At 42.9% G+C, this 12,864-nt stretch overlaps 1 protein-coding gene across 3 annotated transcripts in view; it reads left to right on the top strand.

The window, feature by feature from the left end:
* Nucleotides 1-6,263: 6,263 nt before the first annotated feature.
* LOC110528942 (RIPOR family member 3) overlaps nucleotides 6,264-12,864 on the top strand; it is a 66,516-nt gene continuing 59,915 nt past the window's right edge. For all 3 annotated transcript variants that reach the window (XR_016497168.1, XM_036983154.2, XM_090240604.1), the window contains exon 1: nucleotides 6,264-6,372. The gene's annotated coding sequence lies outside the window, so the exon portion shown is untranslated. The remainder of the gene's footprint in view (nucleotides 6,373-12,864) is intronic.

Raw genomic sequence — 12,864 nt, forward strand, 5'->3', positions numbered from 1 at the left:
CAACAGGGTCCCTGGTTCGAGCCCAGGTAGGGGCGAAGAGAGAGACGGAAGCTAAACTGTTACAGTAGCCATGCTGGTTAAGTGTGCCTTGAATTCTAAATAAATCACTGACCGTGTCACCATAAAAGCGTCCCCACACCATCACACGTCCTCCTCCATGCTTCACGGTGGGAACCACACATAAGGAGATCAACCATTCACCTACTCTGCGTTTCACAAAGACATGGTGGTTGGAACCAAAAATCTCTCATTTGGACTCCAAATTCCACCGGTCTAATGTCCATTGCTTGTGTTTCTTGGCCCAAGCAAGTCTCTTCTTATTGGTGTCATGTAGTAGTGGTTTCTTTGCAGCAATTCGACCATGAATGCCTGATTCACGCAGTTTCCTCTGAACAGTTGATGTTGAGATGTGTCTGTTACTTGAACTCTGTGTAGCATTTATTTGGGCTGCAATTTCTGAGGCTGGTAACTCTATTGAACTTATCCTCGGCAGCCAAGGTAACTCTGGGTCTTCCATTCCTGTGCCGGTCCTCATGAGAACCAGTTTCATTTTCCAGAATCCGTCTATCTTCTGTATACCACCCCTACCTTGTCACAACACAACTGATTGGATCAAACACATTAAGAAGGAAAGAACTTCCACAAATTAACTTTTAACAAAGCATACCTGTTAATTGAAGCTGGTTGAGAGAATGCCAAAAATGCTATTTTGAAGAATCTCAAATCTCAAATATATTTTGATTTGTTTAAGACTGTTTTGGTTTCTACATGATTCGTTATGTGTTATTTCATAGTTTTGATGTCTTCACTATTATTCCTTAATGTATAATATAGTACAAATTTTAAAAAAAGGAATAAGTTGATGTGTCTAAGCCTTTGAATGGCCAAAGGTGTCTGACTTTACAGTAAGTACAGCATCATAAGATCCAAGGTATTTATGTATGTGTTATAAATTACCAAAGGGCTCTTACTTTTAAGGAAGTATAGCGTCATGCGATATAGAGTCTTTATGGATGTGTTATGAATGTGCTGAATACTACAGGTGCAGACTTTACCGTGCAATGCTTACTTACGAGCCCTTTTGCAACAATATAGAATTAAAAAGTAAGACATTTTTTTAAAGAAAACATTTGCTAAATAAAACAGGGGAATAGTAACACAATAAAATAACAATAAGGAGGCTATATACAATGAGTATCAGTACCAAGTCAATGTGCAGGGGTACGAGATAGTTAAGTTAATTTAAGTAAAATGAGTAGCTGCAGCATACAGTGCATTCGGAAATTATTCAGACCGCTTCCCTTTTTCCACACTTTCTTACGTTACAGCCTTATTCTAAAATGGGTCAATACTTTTTTCCACATCAATCTACACACAATGCCCAAAATGACGAAGCGAAAACAAGCTTTTAGACATTTTTGCAAATGTATTAAAAATAAAATCTCTTATTTACATAAGTATTCAGACCCTTTGCTAATGAGACTCGAAATTGGGCTCAGGTGCATCCTGTTTCCATTGATCACCCTTGAGATTGATCATCCTTGAGGTTCGCCAACTTGATTGGTCCACCGGTGGGAAATTCAATTGGACATGGTTTGGAAAGGCACACACCTGTGAGGTCAAGCCATGAGGTCAAATGAATTGTACGTAGAGCTCCTACCTCGGAGAGTACCAAAAATGTCTGCAGCATTGAAGGTCCCCAAGAACACAATGACCTCCATCAAGACTCTGCCGATAGCTGGCCGAATGTTTATTCCATGAAAAAATCAGCCATTTCCAGCTACAATAGTCATTTACAACATTAAGAATGTCTACACTGTATTTCTGGTTAATTTAATTTAATTTTAATGGACAAAAATTGTGATTTTCTTTCAAGGAAAGGACAATTCTAAGTGAACCCAAACTTATGAATGGTAGTGTACATATTACCTCAATTACCTCGACAAACCGGTGCCCCCTCACATTGACTCTGTACCGGTACTGTCACACCCTGACCATAGCGAGCTTTTTATTCTCTATGCTGGTAAGGTTGGGCAGCAGGGTAGCCTAGTGGTTAGAGTGTTGGACTAGTAATCACAAGGTTGTAAGTTCAAATCTCCGAGCTGATGAGGTACAAATCTGTCATTCTACACCTGAACAGGCAGCTAACCCACTGTTCCTAGGCTGTCATTGAAAATAGGAATTTGTTCTTAACTGACTTGCCTAGTTAAGGAAAGAAAAAAAAGAAGTGTAGGGTGTGACTAGGGTGGGTCATGTAGATAATTATATTTCTATGTTTGCCTGGTATGGTTCTCAATCAGAGGCAGCTATTTATCGTTGTCTCTGATTGGGGATCATATTTAGGCAGCTATTTCCCCTTTGTGTTTTGTGGGATCTTGACTATTGACTACTGCGAGCACTATATGTTTAGTTTTGCGATTTATTCTTTTCTTTGAGTTTCACTTCCTAATAAAGTGGATGGAACCATACCACGCTGCATCTTGGTCCACTCATTATAACGATTGTGACAGAAGATCCCACCAACAACGGACCAAGCAGCGTGCCCAGGAGAAGCAGGGATCCTGGGCCTGGGAGGAAAGTGGGGAGTGGAGGACATCCTGGACGTAGGACGAGATTATGGCAGGAGACAGAAGCCTGCCATGGAAGCAGGAAGAAGCAGCGAGGGAGCAACAACGAGAACACCGGGGTTCGCGGCCACGACGGAAGCCCGAGAGGCAGCCTCAAAACATTTTTTGGGGGGGGTCACACGGGGTGGTTGGCGGAGCCAAGGTTTGAACCAGAGCCAACTCCCCGAACTCACCGCGGGAGTGTGTGACCGGTCTGGCACCATGTTTTTCGGTGATACGCACTGTGTCTCCATTGCACATTCACAGCCCGGTGCGTTCTGTGCCAGCTCCTCGCACTTGTCGTGCTAAAGTGGTTATCTGTCCAGGACGGGTTGTGCCGGCTCAGCACGCCTGGTCTCCAGTGCGCCTCCTCGGTCCAGGATATCCTGCGCCGGATCTATGCACTGTGTCCCCAGTGCGCCTTCACAGCCCAGTGCGTCCTGTGCCAGCTCTCCGCACTTGCAGTGCGAAGGTGGTCATTTGTCCAGGATGCGTTGTGCCAGCTCTACGCTCCAGACCTCTAGTGCACCTCCACAGTCCAGTACGTCCTGTGCCTCCTCCCCGCACTCGTCCTGAGGTGTGTGTCACCTGTCCGGTGCCACCTGTACCGGTCCCATGCATCAGGCCTCCAGTGCGCCTCCACAGTCCAGTACATCCTGTGCCTCCTCCCCGCACTCGCCCCGAAGTGCGTGTCACCAGCCCGGTGCCACCTGTACCGGCCCCACGCATCAGATCTCCAGTGCACCTCCCCAGTCAAGTATGTCCTGTGCCTGCTCCTCGCGCTCGCCCTGAGGTATGTGTCACCAACCCAGTACCACCAGTGCCGGCCCCACGTACCAGGTTCCGGCGAGGATCCCCAGTCCAGAGCTTCCGGCGACGTTTCACAGTCCGGAACCTCTGGCGATGGTCCACAGTCCAGAACCTCCTGAGACGGTCTGCAGTCCGGAACCTCCTGAGACGGTCCACAGTCCGGAACCTCCTGAGACGGTCCACAGTCCGGAACCTCCTGAGACGGTCCGCAGTCCGGAACCTCCTGAGATGGTCCGCAGTCCAGAACCTCCTGAGACGGTCTGTGGTCCGGAGCCTCTAGCGACGGCGAGGATCTACGGTCTGGAGCCTCTGGAAACAATCTACGGTCCGGAGCCTCCGGTGACAATCCACGGTCCGGAGTCCCCTGCGATGATCCGGTTCCTATGGTGTCGACCCACTGTCCGGTTCCTCCGGCGACGACCCACAGTCCGGTTCCTCTGGTGACGATCCCTGCACCAGTGCCGCCATTGAAGATGACGTATCCGCGAGTGAAGTGGGTACTGCCGCCCCCGACAGTAGATGCCCACCCGGACCCTCCCGTATTTAGTCAGGTTTTGCGGTCGGAGTCTGCACCTTTGGCAGGGGGAACTGTCACGCCCTGGCCATAGAGAGCTTTTTATTCTCTATGTTGGTTAAGTCGGGGTGTGACTAGGGTGGGTCATCTAGGTGATTATGTTTCTATGTTGGCCAGGTATGGTTCCCAATCAGAGGCAGCTATTTATCGTTGTTTCTGATTGGGGATCATATTTAGGCAGCCATTTCCCCTTTGTGCTTTGTGGGATCTTGACAATGTATAGTTGCCTGCGAGCACTATAGTAGCTTCACCTTTCATTTTGCGATTTATTGTTTTCTTTGAGTTTCACTTCCTAATAAAGAGGACGGAACCATGTCACGCTGCATCTTGGTCCACTCATTATAACGATCGTGACAGGTATAAAGCCTCGCTACTACTGACAGGTATAAAGCCTCGCTACTGTTATTTTACTGCTGCTTTAATAATTTTTATTTTAATGTTTTACTCAATTTTTTCCTCAACACTTATTTTTCTTAAAACTGCATTGTTGGTTAAAGGCTTGTAAGTAAGCATTTCACTAAAAGGTCTAGTCGGCGCATGTGACAAATACAATTTGAATTGATCTAGGTAAGTGTTTCTTGGTGTATTGTGCACACAGCAAATCTAAACCTAACCCTAACCTTAACCACACTAATATCCGTATGTCTAAATCTTAAATTAATACCAAATAGCACATTTTTGTTTTCATCCATTTTTATGATATAGTCAATTGTGACTTTGTGGCTGTGCTATCTAATGGAAGCAATTCCCTCTGGCCTCAAAGGAGAAACAACCTTCCAGCTAGCTAATTAGCAAAGAACATAGCTAGCTAGCTAATAGTTTCACCGAGAAGAAGAAAGACTACACCCTTAAAATCTTTGGTCAACATATAAAATGCTTGTGGGGAAAACAACGGCAATGAAAGTTACAAACACAAACCCTTTATTATCAAGACGTAGGACTGATACGACAGAGATGCACACGACACTTGGGGAAGGTGTTATAAGAAGTCATTGGTTGATAGATTAAGCCAATGAGTAATGCTTATCACGACACTTTGTATTGGCTAAGGAAGGCCAAGTTCTATGCATTGTTATTGTAACGTTGTTATCACTTTTCATCATGTCACAATAAGCTTTGTTAAACATCTGGTAACAATGTTAGAAAAACATTTCATATTTTTTCATGTTGAAAAAATGTTGCATTCAAAACTTTGGACAATCTTAACCAGTGTTTCTTCTTGGTCAGGACGTTATTGTAAAATATAATGTGTTCTCAATTATATTTTGAAGGCAACAACTATAGTTTGATAGGGCATTCATAAAGTCTTCATAAGCACTCGTATCAATACTTCACAAATCATTTTGCCACCATTTAAATAGCATGACTAGATATTGAATGGTTTCTTTAGCATTTAGTTAAGCCTTAGTTTTGAAAAAGCTTATTTAAGTGTATAGTTTGTTCAAATTGGGACTGAAAGCTTGCAAGCTTGCAAGTTGCTACAATGTTTCAGGTAGAAAATGTGACTTGGGCATTTGATGAGAAATATATTTGGCTCCTTAAGGGTTAAAGGAGTTAGCCATATGTTCCGTGCACCCCTGCAATCCCTGGCACTCGTCTGGTTTCCCTGTGCTGCCCCTCCTCACTCCTCCCCTCATTCGCTTGGCCCTCAGCCCAGAGAGAGCTGGAAAATCCAATATTTTCCCCCCTAAGATTTAGACCTTAAACTTTTTTCAAGGGATAAAAATGGGCCAGTTTGTTAGAAATGCTGTGCCGATTTCTGGTCCCAGTACATCCCTGTGTGAATGTGTGAATCTTTACCCCAACATATACGCAGTATGGCTAATGTGCTGTTGCATGTCAATCATACTATCTTGCCTCATCCATGGAACATACGTATATATTGTTATTTATTTAACCATTATTTAACCAAGTAAGACCCATTGTTTGAAACCTCTTTTGCGAGAGTGACCTGGCAAGAAGGCAAAACAGGGAAATAGCAGCATGTACATAAAATGTTACAGAAATACACATACATACAAAATACAGTGTTATAAATACATTTGAATATTACCAAACCCTGCAGATGAGAAAGTTTAACGTGCATGTCACAGTAGGAATTAAATGATAACACAATCAGACCCCTCTGAAAGATCAAAGCTGATGTACTATCAGTCAACGTAAAGTTTGGCGGGATCTCTGGGGTACTGCAATGGAGAGATGTCTAATTTATTTTGCAAGTTACACATTTATCAACAGAGGGCGCTATTATGTCACAATAGCCAAATGCATAGGCAGGTCATATCCAGATCACTGCCTACATAAAGAACAAGATATCAGTACAGCTGAATGTATGATCGCTTGCTTTGAGTCACCCTGGGATAGGAGTGTGTTTTCTATCAGGTAAGGTCAAACATTTGCTGTCAGTACTACCACTACTGTACTTCCTGCCTCTTTGCTTGGGCTGTGCTCATTCAGTGTCCGCGTTTACATCCCAAGGCAATTGCTCATCAAGATGACATACATGCAATTGTGTTTTCATGGGATGAAAAGGATACTTTTAGCACAAATGCATGTATGCATTTGCTGAGTGCCTATACAATTGATAAAGTTGTTTACAGTGTCAACTCGGCCATAGTTTCTCATGAACCCCTTATGCTGTTGCTTGCCAGATCAAACAAAAACAATGAGGCTTGTCCTCACTCCTACTCAGTGAGTCAGTGGGTCTGGAGAAGGATTTGACACATTTTAAAACAAATAAGCCTAAGGCCTTCTCACAAGTCTGCAGCCTCCGTGTTTCTTTTTTAAACTCTTGCTCATGCTTATGGAAAATCTATCTGATTGAGAAATGGGAGGGGACAGAGGACTTTCAAGCTGTGCTTCCCACAGGTGGGGGAACATCTAGCTTAGAGTTAAATACTGTATAATGTTGCAGTGACATTGCAGGGAGGTTGTATAGAAGTTGTGGCTGTGTTTATTGTACATGAGGGTGCTCTTAGCTTGGGGTTTCTCCCAGAGATTGAAAAGCAGATTACATATTTTTTTTAAAGTAAAACACGCTTTTGGATGCCTAATAAAGAGCTTTGACATGCACTAATCGAAAGCAGCATCCAAAGAAGAGTCGGACAGATCCCATGCAGGCTTAAAGCATAGGGTGACAGGGACTAAAATATGACTAAATTACAAAAAATTGCTGAACTATGCACTATATGAACTATAAGTTTATCTTTATTTTTACTATTTTCTACATTGTAGAATAATAGTGAATATATCAAAACTATGAAATAACACATACGGAATAATTTCCAATCCCTCTTATATTTTTATGGTAAATACACTGCTCAAAAAAATAAAGGGAACACTAAAATAACACATCCTAGATCTGAATGAATGAAATATTCTTATTAAATACTTTTTTCTTTACATAGTTGAATGTGCTGACTACAAAATCACACAAAAATGATCAATGGAAATCAAATTTATCAACCCATGGAGGTCTGGATTTGGAGTCACACTCAAAATCAAAGTGGAAAACCACACTACAGGCTGATCCAACTTTGATGTAATGTCCTTAAAACAAGTCAAAATGAGGCTCAGTAGTGTGTGTGGCCTCCACGTGCCTGTATGACCTCCCTACAATGCCTGGGCATGCTCCTGATGAGGTGGCGGATGGTCTCCTGAGGGATCTCCTCCCAGACCTGGACTAAAGCATCCACCAACTCCTGGACAGTCTGTGGTGCAATGGTGGATGGAGCGAGACATGATGTCCCAGATGTGCTCAATTGGATTCAGGTCTGGGGAACGGGCGGGCCAGTCCATAGCATCAATGCCTTCCTCTTACAGGAACTGCTGACACACTCCAGCCACATGAGGTCTAGCATTGTCTTGCATTAGGAGGAACCCAGGGCCAACCGCACCAGCATATGGTCTCACAAGGGGTCTGAGGATCTCATCTCGGTACCTAATGGCAGTCAGGCTACCTCTGGCAAGCACTTGGAGGGCTGTTCAGCCCCCCAAAGAAATGCCACCCCACACCATGACTGACCCACCGCCAAACCGGTCATGCTGGAGGATGTTGCAGGCAGCAGAAAATTCTCCACGGCGTCTCTAGACTGTCACGTCTGTCACATGTGCTCAGTGTGAACCTGCTTTCATCTGTGAAGAGCACAGGGCGCCAGTGGCGAATCTGCCAAGCTTGGTGTTCTCTGGCAAATGCCAAACGTCCTGCACGGTGTTGGGCTGTAAGCCCAACCCCCACCTGTGGACGTTGGGCCCTCATACCACCGTCATGGAGTCTGTTTCTGACCGTTTGAGCAGTCACATGCACATTTGTGGCCTGCTGGAGGTCATTTTGCAGGGCTCTGGCAGTGCTCCTCCTGCTCCTCCTTGCACAAAGGCAGAGGTAGCGGTCCTGCTGCTGGGTTGTTGCCCTCCTACGGCCTCCTCCACATCTCCTGATGTTCTGGCCTGTCTCATGGTAGCGCCTCCATGCTCTGGACACTACGCTGACAGACACAGCAAACCTTCTTGCCACAACTCGCTTTGATGTGCCATCCTGGATGAGCTGCACTACCTGAGCCACTTGTGTGGGTTGTAGACTTCGTCTCATGCTACCACTAGAGTGAAAGCACCGCCAGCATTCAAAAGTGACCAAAACATCAGCCAGGAAGCATAGGAACTGAGAAGTGGTCTGTGGTCACCACCTGCAGAACCACTCCTTTATTGGTGGTGTCTTGCTAATTGCCTATAATTTCCACCTGTTGTCTATTCCATTTGCACAACAGCATGTGAAATTTATTGTCAATCAGAGTTTGATTTCACAGAAGTATGATTGACTTGGAGTTACATTGTGTTGTTTAAGTGTTTACTTTATTTTTTTGAGGAGTGTATATATATTTATACATATGTACATACCCACATATAAATTCAGCAAAAAAAGAAACGTCCCTTTTTCAGGACCCTGTCTTTCAAAGATAATTCATAAAAAGTCCAAATTACCTCACAGATCTTCATTGTAAAGGGTTTAAAACACTGTTTCCCATGCTTGTTCAATGAACCATAAACAAGTAATGAACATGCACACGTGGAACGGTTGTTAAAAATTCGTATGGCTGCAATCCCGTTAACGGGATGATATGACAACAGCCAGTGAAAGTGCAGGGTGCCAAATTCAAAACATCAAAAATCTCATAATTAAAAGTCCTCAAACATACATGTATCTTATACCATTTTAAAGGTAGTCTTGTTGTGAATCCCACCACAGTGTCCGATTTCAAATAGGCTTTACGGCGAAAGCACCACAAACGATTATGTTAGGTGACCACCAAACCACAAAAAAAAACTGTCATTTTCCAAGCCAAAGAGGAGTCACAAAAATCACAAATGGAGATAAAAATGAATCACTAACCTTTGATGATCTTCATCAGATGACACGCATAGGACTTCATGTTACACAATACATGTATGTTTTGTTTGATAAAGTTCATATTTATCAAAATATGAGTTTACATTGGCGCGTTACATTCACTAGTTCCAAAAACATCCAGTGATTTTGCAAATCCACATCATTCAACAGAAATACTCATCATAAATGTAGATTATAATACAAGTTATACACATGGAATTATAGATATACCTCTCCTTAATGCAACCGCTGTGTCTGATTTCAAAAAATCTTTCCGGAATAAGCAAACCATGCAATAGTCTGAGACGGCGCTCAGAAGAAATAGTCACAATAGCCGCCAGATTGGCATCAACATAAACAAGAAATTACATGATGAATATTCCCTTACCTTTGATGATCTTCAACAGAAAGCACTCCAGGAATCCCAAGTCCACAATAAATGTTTGATTTGTTCAATAATGTCCGTTATTTATGTCCAAATACCTCCGTTTGTTAGCTCGTTTGGTATACATATCCAAACACTCATTCTGGTCAGCGAGCGTTACGTCAGACAAAAACTTCAAAAAGTTATATTACAGGTCGAGGAAAAATTTCAAACTAAGTACAGAATCAATCATTAGGATGTTTTTAACATATAGCTTCAATAAAGTTCCCACCGGAGTATTCCTTTGTGTCTTGATGAGCAATGGAATGCAAGTGGATACCATGAGGAATGAGCGTGATCAGAAAATGTCTGACTGCCAGTCAACTGATAGATTCTGCTCTCATTCAGTCCCACAACACAGTAGAAGTCTGTTAATGTAATTGAATTATGCCAATGTGCTTTCATTAATTGAAAACCCTTAATCTATTTTATGAGAATTTGGAGGTGTAACTGTGAATGTATTTCAAGGCCTACCTTCAAACTCAGTGCCTCTTTGCTTATCATCAAGGGAACATCAAAAGAAATCAGCCAAGACCTCAGAAAAAAAACTGTTGACCTCCACAAGTCTGGTTCATCCTTTGGAGAAATTTCCAAAAGCCTGAAGGTATCACGTCAATCTGTACAAACAATAGTACGCAAGTAAAAACACCATGGGACCAAGCAGCCGTCATACCGCTCAGGAAGGAAACTCGTTCTGTCTCCTAGAGATGAACGTACTTTGCTGCAAAAAGTGCAAATCAATCCCAGAACAACAGCAAAGGACCTTGTGAAGATGCTGGAGGAAATAGGTACAAAAGTATCTGTATCCTCAGTAAAAACGAGTCCTATATCGACATAACCTGAAAGGTCGCTCAGCAAGGAAGAAGCCACTGCTCCAAAACTGGCATAAAAAAAGCCAGACTACGGTTTGCAACTGCACATGGTGTCAAGGTTGTGCGCTACTGGTGGAGAAGTCAGGTGCAAGAGAGCAGAGACTTGTGAACAGGCGCACACTTTATTAAGGCAGAGGCAATAAAACAGACAGACGCCACTGCGTCAAAACCTCCAGCCAAAGGTAAAAAGTGCAAGGCGCGAAACAGTCACAAAAATAAGCAAATGTTTAACAATTAACTTCATTAGGATAGGGGGCAGCATTGGGAAGTTTGGATGAAAAGCGTGCCCAGAGTAAATTGCCTGTTACTCAGGCCCAGAAGCTAGAATGTGCATATAAGATTTGGATCTGGATAGAAACCACTCTAAAGTTTCCAAAACTGTTAAAATAATGTATGTGAGTATAACAGAACTCATATGGCAGGCAAAAACCTGAGAAAAATCCAACCAGGAAGTGGGAAATCTGAGGTTTGTAGTTTTTTTAAGTGATTGCCTATCCAATATACTGTGTCTAAGGGGTCAGACTGGACTTCCTAAGGGTTCCACTAGATGTCAACAGTCTTTAGAAAGTTGTTTCAGGCTTCTATTGTGAAAGGGGAGCGAATAAGAGCTGTTTCAACAAGTGGTCAGGCTGAAAGCCTTTAGTTTAGTCTCGCACGTGGCCTTGAGCGCGAGCTCCGTTCCCTTTACTTTCTAATGAAAACAGTATTGTCCGGTTGAATCATTATTGAATATTTATGATAAAAACACCCTAAGGATCGATTAGAAACATTGTTTGACATGTTTCTACGAACTTTAATGGAACTTTTTTGAATTTTCATCTGGACTTTGTGAGCGCGCTTTGTGCATTTGGATTACTGGACTAAACGCTAGAACAAAAAGGAGGTATTTGGACATAAAGATTAAATTTATCGAACAAAACGAACATTTATTGTCTAACATGGAGACCTGGGAGTGCCATCAAATGAAGATCATCAAAGGTAAATTATTAATTTTAACGCTATTTCTGACTTGTGACACCTCTCCTTGGTTGGAAAATGGCTGTATGGATTATTGTGGCTAGGCGCTGACCTAACATGGTGTGCTTTCGCCGTAAAGCCTTTTTGAAATCGGACACTGTGGCTGGATTAACAAGAAGTTTATCTTTAAAATGTTGCATAATACTTGTATGTTTGAGGAATTTTAATTTAGAGATTTCAGTTGTTTGAATTTGGCGCCCTGCAATTTCACGCTCACGTCCCGAACAATCCCAAAGAGGTTAAACATCCTTCGTGAAATACCACGGAATACAGGGGAAAAAAACAGCCTGGCGCGTTACACGAAACACGTAACGAAAACAATTCCACACAAAGACGTGCAGGGGGAACAGAGGCATAAATACATGCAGTGTGATTAGGGAATGTAAACCAGGTGTGCAGGGAACAAGACAAAAAAAATGGAACAATGGAAAAATGGAGCAGTGATGGCTAGAAAGCCGGTGACGTCGACTGCCGAACGCCGCCCGAACAAGGAGAGACTTCGGTGGAAGTCATGACACATGGGGACAAAGATCGTACTTTTTGGAGAAAGTCCTCTGGTCTGATGAAACAAAAATATAACTGTTTGGTCATAATGACCATCGTTATGTTTGGAGGAAAAAGGGGGATGCTTGCAAGGTGAAGAACACCATCCCAACTGTGAAGCATAGGGGTGGCAGCATAATATTGTGGGGGTGCTTTGCTGTAGAAGGGACTGGTGCACTTCATAAAATAAATGGCTTCATGAGGCAGGAAAATGATGTGGATATATTGAAGCAACATCTCAAGACATCAGTCAGGAAGCTTGGTTGCAAATCGGTCTTTAAAATGGACAATGACCCCAAGCATACTTCCAAAATTGTGGCCAAATGGCTTACAACAAAGTCAAAGTATTGGAGTGGCCATCACAAAGCCCTGACCTCAATCCTATAGAAAATATGTGGGCAGAACTGAAAAAGCGTGTGCGAGCAAGGAGGCCTACAAACCTTACTCAGTTACACCAGCTCTGTCAGGAGGAATGGGCCAAAATTCACCTAACTTATTGTGGGAAGCTTGTGGAAGGCCACCCGAAATGTTTGACCCAAGTTAAAGAATTTATAGGCAATGCTACCAAATACTAATTGAGTGTATGTAAACTTCTGACCCACTGGGAATGTATTGAAAGAAATTAAAGCTGAAAT

The sequence above is a fragment of the Oncorhynchus mykiss genome, chromosome 7 (genome assembly GCF_057628025.1).
Source record: "Oncorhynchus mykiss isolate SJ-2025 chromosome 7, ASM5762802v1, whole genome shotgun sequence".
NCBI lineage: Eukaryota > Metazoa > Chordata > Actinopteri > Salmoniformes > Salmonidae > Oncorhynchus > Oncorhynchus mykiss.